We start from the raw sequence: 24,738 nt of genomic DNA on the forward strand, positions 1-24,738 counted from the left end.
CCACTGTGCTGGAAACGATCGTTGGGGAAAGTAACGATAATAACGGGGATGAAATTTCTCAGCAAGAAAAAGTAATTTGCCAAACTGAAAGTTGTCAGAAAATTACAGAAACAAGCTGGAGGATTATGAATTGAATTGGTAAAGTCTTTCTGCTGCTTCAAGTGTACAATGAAAGACACAAGTATCTTCCCAAAGTCTGATGGATATAGCGTGGAAAAATCGAACCATTTGAAACACACACTAGTAGAAACAGAGTTTTCATTGTATTTCGTCTGGTGTAAATTTTCTTCAGACTGAACTGGGAAGACAGTTGTGTCTTTCACTGTACATTTACCGGTAAATAAATCAATCTAACACTACTTGTGCTTTGTTTCTGCCAGATTAATCGTGATTTCAGACAATTCAGGCACTTCTTCACATCATATAGTCTGGATAATCGGGCTATCTCTGCATTTCCTTTTGTATCAAGTATCGATTTTCGTATCATCAAGACAGATATTTTCGTATTGTGGAATTTGTCCTATATTAATCGATTTCATACCATCGAAAATTCGTACTTTGGGTTTTCGTATTTCGAGGACTCTGTATTGATACAAGATTAAAACTCAAGACAATAGCTGGAACATCAGGAAATATTGGAATAGGAGTTAAGGTACATCAAGGTTCAGCACTCAGTTCATTGCTGTTTAACATAGTAATGGAGGCAACACAGGAAAGTAGGGGGGAAGGCCCATGAGAAATGCTGTATGCTGATGACTTAGTGCTGACTGCAGAGACTAAGGAAGAAGTGGTGGAAATGTTTAATAGATGGAAAAATGGAATGGAGAAGAGGGAAATGAAAATAAATATGGATATGACAAAGGTAATGGTGACAGGCAAGAAACCAGCAGAAAGAATTCAGTCAGGAAAATGGCCATGTGGATGCTGTGGCAGAGGAGTAGGAGTGAACTCAGTGCTGTGCATGGAGTGTAATAAGTGGTGCCATAGAAGGTGTTCGGGTCTGCAGAATTTGAGAGAAGTTCAAAATTTCCGCTCCCCAGCCTGCATAAGAAGAGAGGCGGAGGGAGATGAAGCAGACGATGAGCTAGAGGTGAATGGGGGCACACTACAGGAAGTGCAGCAGTTCTACACTCTAGATGTATTGGACTGTGAAGCAGAGGTGGAGAGATCAGTTTGAACAAGAGTGGCATCAGCATGGTTAAAGTGGAAAGAAATAGCTAGCCTACTGGTCAACAAACACATACCGCTGAGACACAGAAGTAAAATACATGAGGCCTGCATTAGACCAGTATTGCTATATGGTGCTGAAACATGGGCTTTGACAGGTAGACTGATGAATGTTCTGAGGAGTACTGATCATAGAATGTTAAGATACTTGGCGGGAGTGAGATGAGAGGACAGAGTTTTTGAGTAAGGAGATACCCAGAAGATGTGAGGTGAAGGATCTCGATATCATCTTGAGGCAGAAACAGTTTAAATGGTTTGGTCACATGAGGGGGAGTGAGGAAGGGAGCTGTGTGAGAATAGCAGAGGAACTGAAGGTGGTGGGACGTAAACTGCCAGGAAGACCTAAGAAGACGTAGAAAAATATTGTAACGCAAGATATGGAAAGACTAGGCATTGGAGAAGATTTAATTCAGGATAGGGTGCAATGGAGAAAAGCCATCGCACGTCCAACCCCAGTCTGAATATGGGAACAGAAGGATGAAAAACGAAGATGATGATGATGACTGAGTTCTCAAGAACAATCTCCTGAGAGTTACTGATTCAGTATGTGGATGGACATGGGGCTCCCCCCAAGACGTAAGGTAACATGGTGGCGTGATGAGGCTGTAGATGCTAAAGTTAAGGAGAAAAGAAGGCTTTTCCTGGAATGGAAAAGGGATGGTAACAAACACAAATACTTGGCTGTCATGCATATGGATGGAACAGAGGTACACAGGGTAAAATTTGAGTCTCAGAGACTTTTACTGGATAACTTAAATAGCACTGAAAGGAAGAATATCCTTTCATCATATATATTATTTCAATAAAAGCAGGCAGTAATTCTTTTCCCTCTGCAACATTGTTCTCTCTATACCCAAACCCCTTTCAACCCTTATATGTCATACATTATTTCAATAATAGCAGGCACAGTAATTCGTTTTCACTCTTCCATACTGCTCTCTCTATACCCAAATCCCTTTCAACCCCTATCCCACTCCATCAATCAACTCAGCCCATATCCCTGAACTCAACTCCCCTCAGATGTGAATGATTCAACAACTTGTGCTTCAAAACTCCGGGGGTTCAGACCTTGCACCAGGAAAGCATTGGTGACACTGTGTATTAAAGTTGGAAACCTAGTCAACTGTATCTTGGAGAAACTTGAGATGGGCTTGAGGTAAGGGGTTTCAAGGCTAAAGAGTGGAGAGTTAGTGGTCTCTACCGCTTGGAATTACCTCCTCAAGCAGGGCCTCATATTTGAATGCACCTAAGCAATCAGAAACCAAATGACAGTGCATCATCACTGTCGGCTCAGGCCGACAATAATGATGTTTTTTAGCTAAAGAATGCACTATAATGGCAGAAGTGTGAATTTGTATCTAGAATTACAAAACCATGATAACTAAGTGTGCTATAACCTAGGGAACACTGCTCAGCCTTCAATGTAACAATTATATCTAACCATCTATTGCCAGACACCTTAATCCCATAAGGGGTGGCCACAAACACACCGCATCCATGTCGTCTTGTCCCCCACCATTTCATTGCCCTGCTCCCAGCTCACACCCCTCTCTCTCATATACCTCTCCACTCCATCCCTCCATATCATCCTTGGCCTCCCATTCCCTTTTCCCCCCCCTCCACCCCACTAACATACACTCTCATCGGTCTCTCACTCTCTATCCTCTCCACATGACAAAACCACCTCAATGTGTTTCTCATAACACTTCCTATCACATCCACATCCTTATCACAATGCTCCTTCACTTCCTCATTTGTCAGTCTGTCTCTCCATGTGACTCCACATGCTCCCTTCAAATAATTCATTTCCATTGCTCTCATTCTTGACTTGTGTCCCTCCAACAACATCCATGATTCACTTCCATACATTAGCATTGGTATCAGAATACTGTCATGCAGTAGCTTTTTCAATTCCATGTTCACTTCCCTGTTTCTTATCACCACATTCAAAGAACCTGCACAATTTCTTCCTTATTGTACCTTTTCAAGCACTTCACCGTCTAAACTTCCATCCTTACTCATTACATTACCCAAGTACTTACACGTACTCACATTTTTCATTTCCTCCTCATCTAACCTCACTGTACATTCAGTGACTTCACTTCTCTCGAAGACCATAACTTTACTCTTCCCTACATTCACCTTTAGATTCTGTCTCTTACACACTCTCAGAAACTCATTCATCAAACCTTGCAGTTCCCCTTTGTCTTCGCTTAACAACACAGTATCATCTACAAACAATAGTACAGGGAGTTTCCACACACACTACCCTCTCTCATTAGGGCTGCTCCAATATCCACTGCCCTACCTTGTATCTCTTTTATTACCCCATCCACATACAGATTGAATGAACAACCATGAAGACATGACACATCCCTGTTTCAATCCAACCTTCAAACAAAAAAAATTCACTCAGTTCACTGTCCACACGCACTGCAGCCTTAGCACCCTCATGCATGCTCTCCATAGCATTCAGCAACTTCCCATTTACTCCATACATTCTTAATACTTTCCTGTTTTATCTTAGTTGAATATAATCACCTGGAGGTGGCAAGAACTAACTATAATAAGATGTTGTCTTACTGAAAGGGTTATGTTTGCTGGCAAAATGCTACTGCAGGTGGAATATATTTAGACATTAATTCATTACCCAGTTCTTTATTTTAGAAGCATTTGGGCATGGGACTGCAACTCAGCTCATTCATATAAAGTTAAGAGTGAACACTCACTCTTCCCAGAGAAGCAGTATGTGATCAACAAACTCCTACCCATTGCGTGGATGAACACCCTCTTGTACCACATTCAGCAAAGGCTCCTTAACTTACTAGACCACCAGGTGTTATCTGCTGGATATATGGAAGTGAGTATGGAAGTGAAAAAGTTACTACATGACAGTATTGTGATACCAACTCTAACACATGGAAGTGAAGCTTGGATGTTGTTGGAAGGACACAAGTCAAGAGTGAGAGCAGTGGAAATGAGTTATTTAAGAGGAGCCTGTGGAGTCACATGGAGAGACAGGCTGACGAATGAGGATAAAAAGGAGCGTTGTGGTGTGGATGTGTATGTGATAGGAAGCGTTATGAGGAACTCACTGAGGTGGTTTGGCCATGTGGAGAGGATGGAGGGTGAGAGACTGACGAAGAGAGTGTATGTGAGTGAGGTGGAGGGGGGAGGAGGGAGGGGGAGGCCAAGGATGAGATGGAGGGATGGGGTGGAGAGGTATATGAGAGAGGGGGGTGTGAGTTGGGAGCAGGGCAGTGAAATGGCGGGGAATAGGGCGACATGGAGGCGATTTGTTTGTGGCCACCCCAAACGGGATTGAGGCGTCTCGCAATAGATAGATAGATAGTTACACGAAACCTTCTGACTTGTCATTAAGTGTAGGGTCACTTGATGGTAGCACATAAGTGGATAGTGGGTGCCCCCACCTATCTATCTATTGCCAGACGCCTCAATCCCGTTTGGGGTGGCCACAAACAAATCGCCTCCAAGTCGCCCTGTCCTCCGCCATCTCACTGCCCTGCTCCCAACTCACACCCCCCTCTCTCATATACCTCTCCTCCCCATCCCTCCATCTCATCCTCGGCCTCCCCCTCCCTGTTCCCCCCTCCACCTCACCCACATACACTCTCTTCGTCAGTCTTTCACCCTCCATCCTCTCCACGTGGCCAAACCACCTCAGTGTGTTCCTCATAACGCTTCCTATCACATCCAAATCCACACCACAACGCTCCTTTATATCCTCATTCGTCAGCCTGTCTCCCCATGTGACTCCACAGGCTCCTCTTAAATAACTCATTTCCACTGCTCTCACTCTTGACTTGTGTCCTTCCAACAACGTCCAAGCTTCACTTCCGTATGTTAGAGTTGGTATCACAATACTGTCATGTAGTAACTTTTTCACTTCCATGCTCACTTCCCTGTTTCTTATCACTGCTTTCAAAGAACCAGCAACCTTTCTTCCCTGCTGTACCCTTTCACGCACTTCACCCTCCAAACCTCCATCCTTACTCATCACACTACCCAAGTACTTAAATGTACTCACATTTTCCAATTCCTCACCATCCAACCTTGCTGTACATTCACTGACTTCACCTCTCTCAAAGACCATCACTTTACTCTTTCCTACATTCACCTTTAGATTCCGTTTCTTACACACTCTCCCAAACTCATCCACCAAGCCTCGCAGCTCCCCTTCGTCTTCACTCAACAACACAGTATCATCCACAAACAACAGTACAGGGAGTTTCCAAACACTATCCTCTCTCACCAGGGCCACTCCAACATCCACTACCCTACCTTGTACCTCTTTTATTACCCCATCCATGTACAGATTGAACAACCATGGAGACATGACACATCCCTGTTTCAACCCAACTTTCAAAGAGAAAAATTCACTTAGTTCACCATCCACACGCACTGCAGCCTTCGCACCATCGTACATGCTCTTCACAGCATTCAACAACTTCCCATCTACTCCATATATTCTTAACACTTTCCACAATCCTTGTCTATCCACCCTGTCATATGCTTTCTTCAAATCCATGAAAGCCCCCACCTACCACAAGGTATAATAACTGAAAGTCATAGTACAGAGTACACACACATTTCATACTAACAGTTCAAGGAGTACCAGTAAATAACATAATTAATTAAATAAAAATTTTATTGACCTCAAAACAACTCAGCAGTAAATCACAAGGACCCTTAACCCCTTGACTGCAACTAAGGTGGCAAAAGTGATGTCCACCCAAAAGTCAGCCATTTTCAATTCAATAATTTTCATATCAATACACAAGAAAAAATAATAATAATACATGCACAAGAACGCTAAACCTTTCTACTTACCTATTAGCACTTCAGTGAATGTCTAGATGCTCCTACATTGCCACAGAGATAGTGGAAATGACATCATTTTTGGTGTTTTTGTATATCGGTGTAGCAAACTAGCCTAATTTGTGTAAGCAATGCAGTCAGCGGGAAGCTAAAATGACAAACTGGCAAATTCAAGCCTGGGCAGATAAATACGAGAAGTACTCGTGGCAGAATAAAGGGTGCGGCTTTTGAAACAGAATCATAGATTTTAAAAGGAAAGTCGCAGTCTGTTGAAAGGTCCTGTTAAAAGAAGCATTGCAGCTAAGGAGTTAAATGAAAAAGGTATTGATTCATCACCATGTCTGTCACCTCGCCCACAGAGGTGTCTCATCTCATTATCTCTCACCTCCATAAATCTGCAATATTAACCTCTTTAAGTAGGAGGGTGTTTCTGACTGTTTTATAATCACTGTCTCCTGACTGAAAGCAAGAAGCATGTATAGAGACAAGCGAAGAGGAAAAAGAAGGAGGTAAATGATGATCTGGAAAGAAAAATTAATGCAAATCACTCTGAAAATAGGAAATTATTCTGGAAAGAAGTGCGGAATTGTAGAAGTGACAGCGGAAAGAAATGTGGAAGTGTGAAGGATGTAAGTGGTAGATTATTAACCCAAGGGGATGAAGTAAGGACCAGATGGAAGGAATATTTTGAAAACCTGATGAATGGGAATAGAGAGAGCAGAGCGGCTGTAGTGGTAGCAGTAGTAATTGTCCCCTAGGCTGTTTTGGCCAAACAGCCCAGAGTCCCTAAGGAAGGCCACGGCCGAGACCGTGCTTTCCCACAGAGCTCTCAAGGAGTGTATGTTGTGCTGTTGGTGCTAGTGACTGTGTGCAATGCAGGTTTCCATAATGTGCTTAATAGTATGGGGTGCTGTGTTGCATCCTGGACAGGCGTCAGCAAAGGAGTCATCCAGCCTCTTCTGATAAGTTGGCTGGATGATGCCCACATCTCAGCCTGGCCAGGTGGACCCTGTCCTCAAGAAGGAGATAGGATTCAGAAGGGTGGATATCAGGAGGCCATGCATGCAGCTGTGTGTTGTCTTTAAGTGGCTGAATGGAGCAGCGAGTGATTCGAGTATGGATATGCTTCTGGACGCTGGTTTGAGGTGGGTGAGGGGGGAGAGATGACAGAATTTGTATATGATATCGTGTGCTGGTTGTTATTTTGATATTCTTTGGCGTGTGTAGATGAGCTGCCATGTAGTGTAGTGGATGATGTGGGTTTGTAGAGGCTGTGGTAAGATTTGTGTGCCTCTCATGACTAAATGAATTTTGACTTGAGGACTTTGGTTTCTTGGTGTAGGTGGTCTGTGGGAGTAGTAGCTGTGCAGTCCGTGATTATTTTTAGGGCCTCGTTCTGTATAGTCTGCAGAGTGTTGTAGTGTGTTTTAGTGAGGTTAGAAGCCAAATTAGGACTTGCATAATTCATCACTGAATGTAGAAGCCAAATTAGGACTTGCATAATTCATCACTGAATGTATATATTATTTCTATACTGTGGTGGTGGTTTCTTTGTTCTGTCCAAATGCTGCATAGGCAAGTGACCTTAAGGCATTGAGTCTTGGTGTTAATTTGTCTTTAATGTTTGTGATGTGTAGTTTAAATGAAACTAATGTCTGTTACACCAAGGACTGTGTGTGTGTGTGTGTGTGTGTGTGTGTGTGTGTGTGTGTGTGTGTGTGTGTGTTCTTACCTTACCTAATTGTATCTTTACAGGAATGAGTCAAGCTCGTACTGTCCCATGTCTTAAACCATATCTATCGTACATATCCTTAAATTTGTGAATTGTTTTGGCACACACTATTTCATTTGGTAGTGCATTCCATTGATCAATTGCTCTGTTTGGGAAACTGAATTTCCTTACGTCTTTATCACCTCTCTTCTTATGCGGTTTTTTGCAGTGTCCTCTTGCTGATGCTTCTCCATATGTTAAGTAATCATTTATGTCTATTTTCTCCTTCCCTGATATGCACTTATAGAGCATTATCATGTCACCTCTTTTCCTTCTCTCCTGTAGTGTTGGTAGATTTAGTTTATTTAGTCTTTCTTCGTAGCTTAGGTCCCTTAAGCTTGGTATCCATCTTGTAGCGGCCCTTTGAACTTTTTCAATCTTGTCTATGTGCTTTTTGAGATGAGGACTCCAGACTAATGATGCATATTCCAGGGTTGGTCTAATGAATGATGTTATTATCCTTCTTAGCATGTCTTCATTTATGTATGTGAATGCTATTCTCATATTTGCAAGCAGTGTATACATGTTCCGTACCTTCTCGCTGATGTGGTCAGCCGGAGATAGTCTGTTATTGATAATCACACCTAGGTCTTTCTCTCTTTCTGATGTGTATAGGATTTTATTTCCTAACTTATAATCCAAATCAGGTCTTTTTCCACTTTTACCAAACTTGATTACATGACACTTGTCCACATTGAATTCCATTTGCCATGTACTACTTCATTCATGAAGTTTACTTAATTCTTCTTGTAGCTCTTTACAAGAGTCTGTGTTAGTAATTCTCTTTTGTATTTTTGCATCATCTGCAAACATATTCAGATAGCTCTCATTTCCAGTGTTACTGTTTATATCATTTATCTATCTATCTATCTATATACCTAGGCTGCTTCCCCCAAGGAAAGGGAGGTAGCCGAGACAGGACGACTCACTCTCCATTTACTCATCCATTCAAACACATTTATTCGCATCTTAGCCCCAAAGGGGAGAACGGACAGATCCTCACTGCATCACACCGCACAAGGGTCAACTGCGCACTGCAATCAGTGATATCATTTATATACACTAAAAACATGACTGGTGCCAGCACTGAACCCTGTGGTACTCCACTATGGTGGTACCAATCTTAAGTGGCGGTTTGGGTGGGGCACGAACCTCTGTACAGTGTTGCCACGTGTTCCATACCCGCTATGTGAACGGCTCTGGTATATGTAATAGGCATCACAATAAGATAAACACATAACAATATAATGGTAACGTGTGTATTATAATATATGAAAGAACAGTAAACTTATTATGCGTAAAATATTTATACGGCAATACAGAAACGTGGCATAAATCTTTTACAGTGTTGCTTAAAAAAAAGTAGTCACTTTTATTGGCTGTTACCGTATTTCTGGGGTTGGTAATAATGTCGCAGTTATGATTATAAGATAATGTGCAGGAATATAAGCAAAAATATGCCAGTTTCTTAGTAAAAAAAAAAGTATATACATTAAACCTTCGTGAGCGGCAACACACACACACCCAGTCCGACCTGGTCATCTGTGAGGGATAGAGGAAGAGGCCTGTTTGGGGACACGTCTTAAAAAAAAACGCGCCAAGACTTTAACCTCCTGGGTGGTGTGGAAATAAAGTCAAATTTACAATATGTACATTATAACGTAAAAGAAAATAACCAAAATGTATCCTAAAATACCACAGACGACAGAGAGAGAGAGAGAGAGAGAGAGAGAGAGAGAGAGGGGGGGGGGAAGGCAGACCAGGGGCAGTGTTGAGTGCAGCTGAGTGAGAGATGGAGGAAGGGAGGGAAGGAAGGAGGGAGAGTGATTGAATGAAAACAAATCATGGCACCACAACAACGAGGTCATCTGGCGCCATATGTAAAACAATAATATTTTTAAACATAATTAGATATAATAAAACAAACTAAAGAAATGAAAGCACAAGTTTATAAGTCACTCATAAAAGAAAGAAAATTCCTAAGGGTGAAGCACATCTCCCCAAGGAGAGAGAGAGAGAGAGAGAGAGAGAGAGAGAGAGAGAGAGAGAGAGAGAGAGAAGGCAGGCAAGGGGCAGTGTTGAGTGCATTGTCAAGCTGAGGGAAAGATGAAGGGAGGGAAGGAAGGAGGGCGAGAATGATTGAATGAAAAGGCGCCGTAACACCGAGGTCATCTGGCGTCATATGTAAAACAATATTATAATAAAAAACAAAATAAAGAAATGAAAGCACAAGTTTATAAGACATAAAAGAAACAAAATTCCCTAGGGTGATGCACATCCTCCCAGGAGAGAGAGAGAGAGAGAGACAGAGAGAGAGAGAAAGGCATCGTGAGTATGGAAAACGTGACAACGCTGTACAGAGGTTCGTGCCCCACCCAAACCGCCACTTCAGAATGGTACGACCATAGTCACTTTCCATGATGAGTAGCTTCCTCTTAGTACTGTTCTCATTTCTCTTTTTATGAGAAAGTCTTGCATCCAACAAAAAAGTTTGCCTCGAATTCCTCCTTGATGGTACAGTTTCCATAAAAGTCTTTGGTGTGGTACTGTGTCAAAAGCTTTCTTGAAATCTAAATAGATACTGTCCACCCATCCTTCCCTTTCCTGTACTGTGTTTGTTACTCTGTCATAGTAGCTCAACAGATTAGTAACACATGATTTTCGTTTTCTGAAACCAAACTGCCTTTCTGTTATCATACTGTGTTCTTCAAGATGATTTACCCAAGCTTTTCTTATAAGCTTTTCTAATACCTTGCTTACAACACTGGTCAGTGATACTGGTCGGTAGTTGAGTGGATTTTGTCTATTTCCTTTCTTGAATAAGGGGAAAATATTTGTTTTTTTCCAAATATCAGGTAGTTTACCTTGACTCAAGGATTTCTTGAAAATTAAAAATAATGGTTTACTTAACTCCTTTGCCCATTCTCGTAGTACGCAACATGAAATTTCATCAGGACCACTTGCTTTTCCTCTGTCTAACCTACTTAACTCCTCCTGTATTACTTTTTCTGCTATTTGTATATCTGGTAGTATGTGTGGACATGTATGTTCCTCTCAAAATTTTTTTCTTCTGTAAAAACTAATTGGAAATTCTTATTTAGTGCTTCACAAATATCTTTCTCTTGTATATAATTGATTCCCTTGTCCATAATTGATTGTATTATATCTTTTACTTTGGTTTTGCTTCTGATATAGCTGTAAAGCAGCTTTGGTTGATCATTACTTTTATTTATTATATCCTCCTCAAACTGGTTTTGGGATTCCCTCTTTATTCTTGTATATATAATCGTTTCTTGCCTGTTTGTAATTATTATACGCCCTTTCACTATTATGTCTTCTGTATCTATTCCACAACAAATTTCTTCTTTCTTTTGATATTTTACATTCTGTATTGAACCATTTCTGTATTTTCTTATCTGCTTCTTTGTTCTGTGGGATGTACTTCTGGACTCCCATTTCATAAAAATCAGAGAATTTTTTATATACAGCATCGAGTGACAAGCCAAATGGTTTCATGTAAGCCAAGAAACCATTTGCAACGCTGGGTGGTAACCATATAACCAGAACATACGTGCTCCCTACGTGTCAGCAAGTGGGTTGGTGGAGGGTTAGTGCCCCTCCCCGTAAAACAAATAACTCAAAGTCAAATGCCCACCCCTTACGGGATTATGGCGTCTGGCAATAGATACATAGATAGATTTAAATCTTGTCCTCTAAGCTCATTTTCCCAATCAACTTCTAAGAAATACTTATTTAGGTCTTGATAATTTCCCTTTTTATAGTTTAGGCTCTTTTTGTAGCTGTCATTGCTGTTTACTATGTCATATGCTATCCTGAAGTTATAATTTAGTACTGCATAATCGCTTTTGCCGAGTGGGGGGTGATATATTAAACTGTCAATATCATTTTCTTGCCTAGTAAATATTAGATCTAGCACTGAAGGTACATCAAGTCCTATTTTTCTGGTGGTTTCCCTCACATGTTGCGTTAGGAAGAACTCTTGTACGAGATCCAGGAGCTTTTGGTCCCAACTGCTTTCTTGGCTAATTATATCTAGTGTATTCCAATTTATATTTGTACTGAAATCCCCAGTTAGTATAATTCTTTCTGATTTCTCTTCCATTTTATAAAGTAATGATCTTAAACTCTGAACTGTACTCTCTGCCAGGTCCTCATATTCATCTCTTTCCCATGTGTTTGATCTGGGTGGCATGTACAAATTGGCTACAGTTACTTTACCTTCAGAGTGTTGATCTCTACTGCAATCAGTTCTACTTGTGATGGTATATCTAGTTTTATTTCATTCACTTTTAGATTTTTCTTAGTTAATATTATAATTCCTCCTCCTCTTTTTAAATTTCTGTCTCTTCTCCATATATTGTATTCCTCTAAGTTTAGTATGTCATTGGATATCCTTGGTGTTAATTTTGTTTCAGTTAGGCATATTATTTGTGGTTCATTTTCTCTGACATAATCATTCATCTCTAGTAATTTAGATACCATTCCATCCACATTTGAGTACATCAACTTTATCATCTTGTTTATATACTTGTCAAGACATGGTTCTACTACCTTCCTCCTTTTTATTCCATCCTGTTTGTGTACCACTTTCGTACCTGTAATCCTATTACTTTGTAAAAAAATTTCTTCTTCTCTTCTGATCTTCCCTCATTTTTTGTTTTTGCTTCCTCCCTTTTCTCTTTCAGTAATTCCAGTTCCTCTTGTGTTAGGCATCTTTTTATCCATACATTTTTGAACTCCTCTTTTTCCATAAGATTCTTTGCATTTTTTAGTATCTCTTCCACAGTGTTTACACTTTGGAAGGTCACCTTTAGAGGTCTTGTCTTGCTTTTCTCATATTTCCCTAACCTTTTGTGTTCCTCTATGTCTTTAGTACAGATTTCCTCTGATACTTCTTTCAGTAAGCTCATTACATTTGCCATCTCCTTTTTGTCTCTTGTGATCTTGATTTTTACTTCTTCCTCTTCTATACCAGTGATTACTATAGACTTGTTTATATCTACTGAATCTCTGACTAACTTCGGATTGTTTTGGATTATTCTTTTCACTTCCTTTTTAATGCTTTTTTCCTCCACCCTTGTTTCTAAGTCTTTCTTTACTTTCACCATTTCAGCATAAGTGGTTTCCACATCATTTTTGTAGCTTTGCACAGCTTCATTCACCTGTGTTATCTTCTCCTTAATATCACTGCTCTGGTCAATAAGACTGCTTACTTGCCTAATTGTCTCTGTGTCATTTTTGAACTCTTCCATAACACTCTCGTGATTGACTACTGTACTTGCCATTTCACTCACTTTCTTCCTAAGTGTACTCAATTCCACTGTTAGTTCACTGATGGTTGTGTCTTTCTTACTGGCCTCCCTTCCTAGTTTTTCTATTTCTTCCTTTTGCAAGTGCATCTGCTTCTCTATTTCATCAATTTCATTTTTGAAAGCCATTTCTAGTTTGTTTACATGTTCAACCAGTCTATTGTGAGTCTCCAGTTCAACCAGTTCTTGGTAGAAATCATCTATCTATCTACTGCCAGACGCCATAATCCCATAAGGGATGGCCATTTGACTTTGAGTTAGTTGTTTTACGAGGAGGGACACTAACCCTCCACCAACCCACTTGTTGACACGTAGGGAGCATGTATGGTTTGGTTATATGGTTACCACCCAACGTTGTAAATGGTTTCTTGGCTTACAGGAAACCATTAGGCTTGTCACTCAATGTAAAGCCACCTGTAAAGGAAAGAAAAGCAATAAGAAGTGACAGGAAAGATGGGAGAAATAGGAAGAGAGGAGGACAGGCACAGAAAAAGAATGATACAGGCTACAGAAGAAGTAGGCAGCACTACATCAAGTGAGTGGATGATGGTCGCCACCACCTACCACATCATTTTGCTTTTTACCTTTATCCCTTTTCTTTTCCAAATTTGCTTTACTAAAGTATGTATCCATTTTGCAATACTAAAAGTGCAGAGCATGTACTTACAATCCCCGTGTTGTTGTAGTCTAAACAAACATCAGATGACTCAGCGTATTCTTTGGTTTTGGTTCTTTTTCCTGTTTGAACAAGTCTTGTTTAAACTTACTATTTTTTTCCTTTTAATAATGAAAAATCATTTAGTCTAACCTGGTACAGAGCTTGACTCATACAAAGATACTAATGTAGGTAATGCCACTGGCCATGTTGATTCAGTACGGAGCGCCGATGTCGCACATCCGTCTCGGTTGAAGCCCTCAGGGTGTATTTACCTATTTGTAGTATACAGGAATTGAGCAATGCTCGTGTTGTCCTGTCTCCATATCCACATTTATCAAGTCTACCTTTACACACATGAATGTTTTTCTCATGCACCACCTCTTTGTCTAAGTCGTTCCAAATATTTAAGTATTTACCTAATATACCTAATTGTGATATACACGGAATGTACTATGCTCGTGGGTTTCCGTCGCTGTTTCTCATTAAGTCGAATTTAACTTTAAACTCGTTTAAGTTTTTAGACTGGATGATCTCTTTGCCCAGGCTATTCCATAAGTCTATACTTCTGTAAGGAAAGCTATACTTCTTGATATCTTTCAAGCAGCTTGACTTTTTCAATTTCATTTCATGTCCTCTTGTTGCTCTCTTATCCCATACAAACAGATCTTCTTTGTCAATTTTATCTACTCCCACCATGGTCCTGAACACTGCAATCATGTCTCCCCTCTTTCTCCTTTCCTCTAATGAAGGCAAATCCAGTTTTTCCAGCCTCTCTCTGTATGACAGGTCTGTCAGACTGGGGACCATCTTGGTTGCTGTTCTTTGTATTCTCTCAATCTTGTTTATATCTTTCTTTTTGTGTGGGGACCACACTACCGCTGCATATTCTAACCTGGGGCGGATCATGGCCACTATCAATTTTTTCATCATTTCCTCATCCATATAATGAAATGCTACTCTTATGTTAGTCAAGAGTTTATAAGTCTCTCCAACTATCTTGTTAATGTGCTTTTCTGGTGACAAACTATCTTGGACCAGCACTCCCAAATCTTTCTTTTCTCTCCATTTTGTGATTAATTCATTACCCAAAAAATAATTCAGTGATGGTCTCCTGGTACTTTTACCCCTTTCCAATATTTTACATTTCTTGACATTAAATTTCATTTCCCACGTCCGGCTCCAATTGTGTATCCTATCCAAATCCTCCTGCAGTATTTTACAATCCTCGTCAACCTCTATCTTCCTCAAGAGCTTTACATCATCAGCAAACAGACTTGCATAACTGTTCACTCCATCTACCATATCATTTATGTAAATCAGGAACATTACTGGCACCAACATTGAGCCTTGAGGGACTCCACTTGTTACTTCCCTCCATCCAGACATCTTTTCCTTTATTACTGTCCTCATTTGTCTGTCTCTCAAAAAGTCTCTCATCCATTCCAGAAGTTTCCCCTTTAGTCCTCCTATATATTCTAGTTTCCACATTAGTCTCTTATGAGGTGCCTTGTCAAAGGCCTTCTCTAAGTCTAAGTACACACAATCCACCCAACCATCTCTCTCCTGTACCACATCAATCGCTCTTGAGTAAAAGCTCAACAAGTTAGAAACACATGACCTTCCACTTCTGAATCCAAACTGACATTCAGCCAAAATATTCATCTCTTCCAGATATTTTATCCATCTGTCTTTCAGGATTCTCTCACACAATTTTGCAACCATGCTGGTTAGAGACACTGGTCTATAATTCAGGGGTTCTTCCCTGTTTCCTCCCTTGTAAATTGGTACCACATATGCCCTCTTCCATTCTTTTGGCACTTTCCCCTCTTCCAGTGAGCATACAATTACGCTGTGAATTTTATCCGCCAGTTGTTCTCTGCATTCCTTCAGTACCCAATTAGAAATTCCATCAGGTCCTGGGGCTTTCCTTACATCTTGAGTTTCCAGTAATTTATACACTTCCTGTACCTCCACTTTTATATCTTTCATCACCGAAACATTTCTAATCACTCCCTCCCCTTCCACAAGCTCCTTTTCTTTAGTGAAAACTGACTGGAAACGTTTGTTCATTATTTCTGCTTGCATTGCCGCATCGTTAAAGACCTCTCCTTCTACTTTCAGCTTGGTGATTCCTTCCTTTTGTTTCAGTTTGCCATTAACAAATCTATAAAACAGTTTGGGTTCATCCTTGCATTTGTCAATTATACCTTTTTCAAAATTCCTTTCTTCTTCTCTACGTATTCTTGTGTATTCATTTCTTGTTCTTTTATATTCTTCCTTTGTTCTGTCGTTACCTCTCTTTCTCCAATTGTTCCACGTTATCTCTCTCTCTTTTTTTGCTATCATACACCTTCTATTAAACCACTCCTTTTTCCTGTTTTCTTTCCCTCTTACTCTTGGTACAAATTTTTCCACTCCCAAATTATAGAGGTCTAGAAAGATATCCCACTTCCTCTGCATCTCTCTTGTTTCTCTGAATTTTCTCCAATCCGCATTTTCAAAAAAGTTTCTCAATCCTGTAAAATTTGCTTTCCCAAAGTTGTATCTTCCCTGTCTATGAAGCTCGTCTCTTGGCTCGACGTTTCCTATTAACATCTGGAACTCAATGACCACGTGATCACTTTTTCCCAAAGGACAGAGATATCCCAATGATTCTATTACATCGGGTTCTTTGGTGAACAGTAAATCTAACCTTGCTGGTGTGTCCTCACCTCGAAACCGTGTCTCTTCTTTGACCCATTACGTCATCACATTATTCATTGGCCATACCACGTTGAGTACACCGCTTCCCGTTCGATCAGCGAAGTTAAGCAACGTTGGGTCTGGTTAGTACTTGGATGGGTGACCGCCTGGGAACACCAGATGCTGTTGGCATCCCTACGTCAAGTGGGGTTGGTGGAGGATTAGTGCCCCTCCCTGTAAAACAATTAACTCTAAGCCCTTGGCCACCCTGTCTGGGATACATGGCGTCTGGCAATGAATGAATGAATGAAATATTTAATAACATAGTGCCCCACGAATCCTCACCGCCTCCCGAGTACCATTCCTCCCAGTTCACCTCTTTACAATTAAAGTCACCCACCAAAATTATATTATTGCTTTTCTCCAATATTTTTTGCAAGTAGCTAGGCATATCTGACAACATCTCATGGTATTCGTCATCCTTCCATGCTCTTGTCTTTGGGGGAACATACGATACTGCCATATCTCTCTTAACATTCTCTCCAGTTTCTAATTTCATATATATCACTTCAGCCCTGCCTTCTCCCATTTCCACAGTATCTACATTTATGTTGTTCTTCACTGCTATCATCACTCCTCCTCCCTTTTTTTCTTTTCTGTCTTTTCTCCACAGTTTGTATTTACCATCTCCCAAATGAACATCAATATCTTCTCTTAATTTGGTCTCTACAAAGCACATGACATCAGGTTCATGTTCTCTCAAGAAATCATTAATTTCGATCCTTGTCGATATGAAACCATCAACATTAGTATATATCACCTTCAAATTATTTTTGACATTATTAATACCCTCTTCTCTCCTACTCTCTGTCCGTACCACTTCCTCAACTTCTGATCTTTCACAACCATCCCCCTTAGTTTCCTTCACTTCTATTTCCTTAAATACCATTTGCTTACTTTCATATCCAATACTCTCCAAAAAAAAGTATTACATTCTTCCTCTGTCCTCTTATCATTTTGTTCCTTTACTTCTTCCTTTAATGATTTTAAAACTTCTCTTTCTTCTTCATTCAGATCTTTTCTTATTATAATATTTTCCATCCCTGCCTCTTTGCTTAATTTCCAGGTCACTTTAAGTATCTCATTTATTACACTTTCTGATGTAAACTTGACTCTCATTGGTCTTGTTTCCCCTTTCTTGTAAGGCCCTATCCTCCTTACTTCCTCAATTTCTTTTACCCACTTGTCTCCTTCGGGATCAATCTTGCCTAATATTCCTCTCACCATGTTCTTGTCTCTCTCGAGTCTTCCGAACCTAATCTTTTCTTCCTCTTCCCTGTTTCCAAATACTACCACACATCTGTTCCTTTCTACAGTTTCTCTCATTATTTTCTCTTTTTTCTTCAGTATTTTCACTACATTTTCTTCCATTTCTTTCTTGTTCATTTCCCTTTCTTCCTGGATGATCTCTCTTAAGCTGGCCACTTCTTTCTGTTCTTCTTCTACGTGTGCCCACTTTGCCTTATGTTCTTCTAATACATTACTCACCTTCGTTTTATTAGTACTCTCTTCTAGTTTCCTCCTCAGTTCAACATTTTCCCGCTTCAAATTCCTAATTTCTTCACTGGCTGTTTCATTGGACTGGATCAGACTCTGTATGGTGGTTTCCGTATTTACTGACACATCCTTTATCGCTAGTTTCTCTACTTTCTTTTCGAGTTCACTAATCCTCATAATTAATGTTTTAACCAGGTCCATGACATTGGTATTAGCATCAAATCCTTGAAATTCTAGTCCCTCATTGTTTATATTTTCGGCCATTTTTGATGTTGGTTAAAAAAATGTGTGTGTGTGTGTGTGTGTGTGTGTTTACCTAATTGTATTTACCTAACTGTGATATACGGGAAATGAGCTACGCTCATGGGATCCCGTATCTGTTTCTCAATAAGTCAAATTTTGCTTTAACCCGTCCTGTCCCGACCGATTTTCCATCACTGACCCCCCTCAATCCCGACCAATTTTTGAAAAAAATTTTTTTAGCTCAAACCTCTGCTTTTGGTGAGAAACATCAAAAATTCATAGAGAAATCGCACACCTGAGATTTAAAAAACTGAATACAGGTAGCAGTACCCCCTTACCTTACTGTGTTTTCTATCAGGCTGGCTCCAAAGAAAACGAGTTATATGGGAGGGTTACTATTCCACACCACTCATAAACGGTATTTATTTATTTATTTGGTACAAATTTATATGTAGTACGTGAGTATATTGTTTTCACACAGTAATATAGACAATATAAGCATTGTTTCACTCACCAAACACATCAACATACCTGACCTTTTTGGCGACATTACCTGATCATCATTTCTGAATGTTTCTTCCTCTAATGCATCTTTTGTTCTGTTATTACCTCTTTTTCTCCAGTTGTTCCACACCATATCCCTCTCCTTTTTTGCTAACATACACCTTCTATTAAACCACTCCTTTTTCCTGTTTTCTTTACCCCTTACTCTTGGCACATATTTCTCCACTCCCGAATTATAGATGTCTAGAAAGATATCCCACTTCCTCTGTATCTCTCTTGTTTTTCTGAATTTTCTCCAGTCCATATTTTTGAAAAATTTCCTCAATCCTGTAAAGTTTGCTTTCCCAAAGTTGTATCCTCCCTCCCTATAAAGCTCGTCTCTTGGCACCACATTCCCTATTATCATCTGGAACTCATTGACCACATGATCACTGTTTCCTATAGGACACAGATATTTCAAAGATTCAATTACATCAGGTTCTCTGGTCAGCAATAAATCTATCTTGCTGGTGTTTCATCACCTTGGATTCATGTCTCTTCTTTAACCTACTGCGTCATTACATTATTCACTGCATATTTAACAATACAGTGCCCCATGAATCTTCACCGTCTCCTGAGTCCCATTTCTCTCAGTTCACCTCTGTACAATTAAAATCGCCCATTAGAATTATATTGTTGCTTTTCTCAATCACTTTCTGTAGATAACTAACCATGTCTGACAACATCTCTTGGTATTCATCATCACTCCACACTCTTGTCTTAGGGAGAACATATACTACTGGCATATCTCTTGCCGTTCTCTCCAGCTTCTAATTTCATATTTATCATTTCAGCCCTACCCTCTCCCATTTCCACAGTATCTATATTTATATTTTTCTTCACTGCTATCATCATTCCTCCTCCCATTTTTTCTTTTCTGTCTCTTTTCCACAGTTTGCATTTACCATCTCCCATATGGATATCAATATCCTCTCTTAACTTGGTCTCTTCAGAGCACATGATCTCTGGTTCATTTACCCTCAAGAAATCGTTGATTTCTAACCTTGTCGATATTACACCATCAACATTAGCATATACCATTTTCAAACTTTTTAAATTGTTTTTTATACCCTCTTTTCTCCTTCTCTCCATTGGTACCACTTCCTCAATTTCTGATCCATAACTCTCCAATAAAACACTGTCTTCTCTTCCTCTGTTCTCTGTTCATTTTTTGCCTTTGCTTCCTTTACTAACTCCTTTATTTTAGCACTTTCTTTCTCATTTGCATCTCTCCTTATCCAAACATTTTTTAACCCTTCTTTGTCTGATAATTTCCATGTTCTATTGATGATTTAATTTACCATTAAATGGGACTTAAACTTTACCTTCAATGGCCTCGCCTCTCCTTCATCGTACTTTCCTAACCTTAACACTTCTTCAACTTCTTCTTGAGATTCATTATTACTCTCCATAACTACTGATCATAACTCTTTAACCTTACTCATTTCTTCTCTTTCTCTTTCTGATCTGTCATACATTTTTCTTTTATTCCTGAAATTATTACACATTTTTTCGTATCTGCTACATCCCTGACTAAAGATTCTCTACTTCTCAGTACCCTAACCATTTCCTTCTCCACCTTTTCCTTGCTTTGTTGTTCTATAATTTCTTTCATACTTACATTTCCTTCTTCCTGAATTTTCTTCCACCCCTTATGTTGCTTGTTGATTTCCTTAATGCATTCATCTTCTTACATCCTTGATTTTGATTCACACTCATCTAGTTTATTATTCATCCTGTTCCTTTCTTCTCCCAACCTCTTATTTTTCATCTTGAGCTGTTTTATTTCATTTGAGGCAGTTTCATTACTCACTTTTAATTCTGTGACTTCTCTTTCTTGTTCAGCACTGCATGTGGAAACTTTTTCCAGTTTATTTTGTAGGACTTTGATCTCTTTCTCCTGCTCTAAGGTCTGTTCCTGCAACTCTCTAATTACTGCCATTACCTTTTTTTTTACTCCTGGACATTCCTCTCCGCCGTTTTCTCTACTCCTGCTACTCGTGTTTGGTTCAGCTTAGCACTTCCTTTTCCCACATCATCATCAGAGAAGCTTGCAAATTCCCCTCCACCAGATGTAAATAAATCACCGTCCCTCTCCACCATGATGCAACCATATGAAAACTTTCTATTTCCACTGTATCTTGTACTCTTTATGACTGAAACCTGCGTTTTTTTAAGTAATGGCCAACGGGACGACCACTCATGCACTCAATCACATAATCACAATAGGCTGGTCTTTTCGTCGCTGATTCAGATATTATTTCCCCACGATCCAGGAAGAGCTCCGTCTCTGTCAGTGACCTGTGTGTGTTTGTGGGGTGGTTGGGGTAGGAGAGTGTTGTTTATGGTGAGGTGTGCAATTTGACTGTGTTCTGCTGTCCAGTTTGTGAGAAAGGTCACTGCAGATTTGGATGGGGCTATTTTGAGCCTGTTGGTAGTGAACCATTTGTGTACTGTGTTGAGGTAAGGTTGGAGGATGTGTGCAGCAGTGTTTGCATTTTGGTGTGTACATGTAAGTGTTATGCTGTCTGCTTAGGAAGCTATGTGTATTGTGGTGTGTGGGATGTGGGTATGTTGTGCATGTACAGGTTAAAGAGAGTAGGAGACAAAAGAGATCCTTGAGGGACGCCGTTTGTGATGTTTCTAATGTTCGATGACTGACCGTCAGATGTTAAATGTGCACACCTGCCTGCTAAATAGTTTGCCAGCCATCTTTTTGTGTTACTGTACATGTTTGTGTTGAATATTTTGTTTGTGAGGTTGTGGCGGGGGATGGCATCAAAAGCTTTGCTAATATCTAGTGTGACAGGAGTGTTCTGTGTGGTGGCCTAACTGATTTCATGCCATCAAAAACTTTCTCTGTAAGGTCTGTATGAAGATGTGGAGTGCTGCAGCCTAAAACCATGTTGTGATGGGGCTAGGAGGATGAGAGGTGTAACTAGTTGTAATACCAGTTGTTCAGTGACTTTGGAAGGTGTGCATAGGGGTATGATGGGGCGATGTGAGGAGGGTAACGTGGGGTCTTTGTTGGGTTTGGGAATAGTGATGACAGTGCCATGCTTCCAGATGCTGGGTATTAAGCTGTGTGAGTAGCTGTAGTTTGATATGCTGGTGAGTGCTTGTGTGCCTTGTGGTCCAAGGTGTATGTTGCTTATGTTGTCTGGTCCACAGGCTGATGAGTGGTTAAGGTTGCTAATGATGTGCTTTGTCTGGTTGTAAGTGAAAGGTGCGAAGTCTGGGTCTGTGAAGAAGTGTCTCTTGTGTCTGTTGACACGTCAGTCATCATGATGGGGGTTTAGATGGCTGACATGTGGAAAGTAATTGATGAGAGTGTTTGCCTGTTGTCTGTTTGAGGGCATGGTGTCTGTTGTTGTGATGGCAGCGTGAGATTGTGTTGTGCTGCTGTTGGAGTGTGTGATGCTGTTTCGTGTTTTGTAAGGTTTGCTGATGTTTGTTTTGTGATCAGGTGTTTGGGAGATAATTATTCCAATTTAGTGTTTGCTGTTCTGATATTTTATTGTTTATCTGAGTGCTGAGTTCTTGTATTCGATGTACGGTGTTTTGTGTATGGGGTGTTGGGGAGTGTCGTAGTGTGTCGCACTGACTGATGAGGCCTTGAATTTCTGGTGTGAAGTTGGGGTTGTGTCTCTTTCTGTTGCCTCTAGGGATGTGTCTTTTGTCTGAATTTCAAATAGTTGTACTGAAAGTGTGCACAGTGGTGTTGATGTTTGTGATGGATGTACTGTTTTATGTTTCAAAGAGTTGTTCTGTTACAGCTGTGAAGGTCTCCCAGTTGGCTCTCTTATAAATGGTGTATGTGTGTCTGTGCCCAGCTGGGGTGATTCTGGCTTTGGTAGTGATGGTGACTGGGAGGCGGTCAGAGCCAAGGGTTTGGACCACACTCCAGGATGTTGTGGGGGCAAGGTTTGGGGAGCAAAAGGTAATGTCTGAGGATGATGGGAGGAATAGGAACATGACTGGTTTTGGGGGTGTGCAGAGAAGGAATGCAGTGCCAGGAAACATGACACTCACACAGGTGAGGAACACTGTGAAGAAGCTGAAGGATGGGAAGGCAGCTGAGGCTGGTGAGGTGTATACAGAGATGATTAATGCTAGTGGAGAGAGCAGAATGAAGTGTTTGTTGGAGATATGTAAAAAGGCATGCAGAAACTATGCCAGCAGAGTGGAAAAAGATTGTGATTGTACCCCAATACAAAAATAAAGCTGAGCAAAGTGAGTGCAAGAAAAATTGTGGCATAAGTTTACCGAGTGTGGTAGGGAAAGAATATGGAAGAATCAATATAGAGAAAGTAAGAGAGATATCAGAAGTCCTAGTAAGTGATGAACAGGGTGGCTTTAGGTGTGGGAGAAGATGTGTGGATCAAATTTTTGCAGAAAGACGAATAGTGGAGAAGGCTTGTGAGAAGGACCATAAGATGTTTATGGCATTCATAGATCTGGAAAAAGCATATGACAAAGAAGACAGAGAAGGACTGTGGAAGGTTCTGCGCACGTACGAAGCAGATGGTAAGCTGCTAGGTGCCGTCTAGAGTTTTTATAATGGTAGTGAAGCACGTGTAAGGGTAAATAAGCATCTAAGTGAGTGGTTCACAATCAGTGTAGGCGTGCGACAAGGGTGTGTGATGTTCCCATGATTGCTCAATATATATATGGATGGAGTGATGAGAGAAGTAAAAACATGAGTAATGGAGAGTTGGATGATGTAGGTAATATAATGGTGATGGATGGAATTTCTCTAATTTGTTGCAAGCTGATGATGCAGTACTACTTGCAAATACTGCAAGAACTTGGTGGACTAGTACAGAGTTTTGCTAATGTCCATCAGCATCGTGCCTTGAGAATAAATGCAGAAAAGAGTAAAGTGATGGTTACAGAAGGTGAATCCCGGTGTGATATTACAGAGAATGGAGAGAGACTGGAATTGGTGTGAGAGTTCAAATACCAGGGTAAAGTGATAGAAAAGAGAGGAAAATGTGCAAAAGAAGTGGAAAGTAGAGTGACACAAGGAAGGAAAGTAGTTGGTGCAACGAAGGCCTTGATACGAAACAAAGGCTTGAGTGCTGCAGCTCGTGAGGCTTACTTGAAGGACTGTTAGTGCCAGCTTTAACATATGGATGTGAGACTATGGTAAGGCATGAAAATGAAAAGCCAAGAGTAAAAGCAGTGGAGATGGGACTGCTGAGAAATGAATGTGGAGTACAAAGAGTGGATAGGATATGAAATAATGTGATTTTTTGAAAGATGTGGAATGAGAAAGTCTGTGGACACCGGAATCGAAGAGAGTGTACTGAGATGGTATGGTCATGTGGAGAGAATGGATAACAATAGTGGTGAAAAAGGTATATCAGAGCAAATTTGAAGAAAGAAGGAGGCAAAGCAGGCCACAGAGAAGGTGGAAAAATATGGTGGATGACTGTGTGTGGAAGAGAGGTATGGAAGTCGGTGAGGCTAGGGAACTGACAAGAGATCGAGCTGGCTGGATGAATGTTGTGAGAAGAAATGCATAATCAGGGATTTGGCACCCCTTTTAACCCCTACTCCACGGTCATGTTTTTGCTTTCCTTGCATGTCCCGAGAGGATATTCGCACTCCGACTGATTTTTAAAAATATTTGCCAAAAATCGGTTATTAGTCCTAGAATATTATAATTATATGTGCATATGGCACATACCTTCAGCTTTCTCCTGGGATGTTTGTTGAGCCTTCATCGAGTACCGTAGGACTTGTGGAGACTTCTGAAGTTGGGTAACGAACTCTCCATTTACACTTCCTGACACCCCATAATATGATTACCACAGCCTGATATTACCACTAGAAACACTATTCAATGATTTTCAAGTAGTTTGGAATCCAAACACCCAAAAAAA

The 24,738-nt window shown here is 40.3% G+C and overlaps 1 protein-coding gene and 1 non-coding gene across 2 annotated transcripts in view; one reads left to right on the forward strand and one right to left on the reverse strand.

The window, feature by feature from the left end:
- LOC145407073 (prostatic acid phosphatase-like) overlaps nucleotides 1-24,738 on the reverse strand; it is a 483,117-nt gene that overhangs the window by 28,906 nt on the left and 429,473 nt on the right. The gene's annotated exons all lie outside the window — the stretch shown is intronic.
- Nucleotides 16,581-16,699, forward strand: LOC145407341 (5S ribosomal RNA). The gene has a single exon (XR_013898702.1). It is a non-coding gene; the product is annotated as a 5S ribosomal RNA (ribosomal RNA).

The sequence above is a fragment of the Coenobita brevimanus genome, chromosome 72 (genome assembly GCF_032717465.1).
Source record: "Coenobita brevimanus isolate Jiangsu-jjx chromosome 72, ASM3271746v2, whole genome shotgun sequence".
In the NCBI taxonomy this organism is placed as follows: Eukaryota; Metazoa; Arthropoda; class Malacostraca; order Decapoda; family Coenobitidae; genus Coenobita; species Coenobita brevimanus.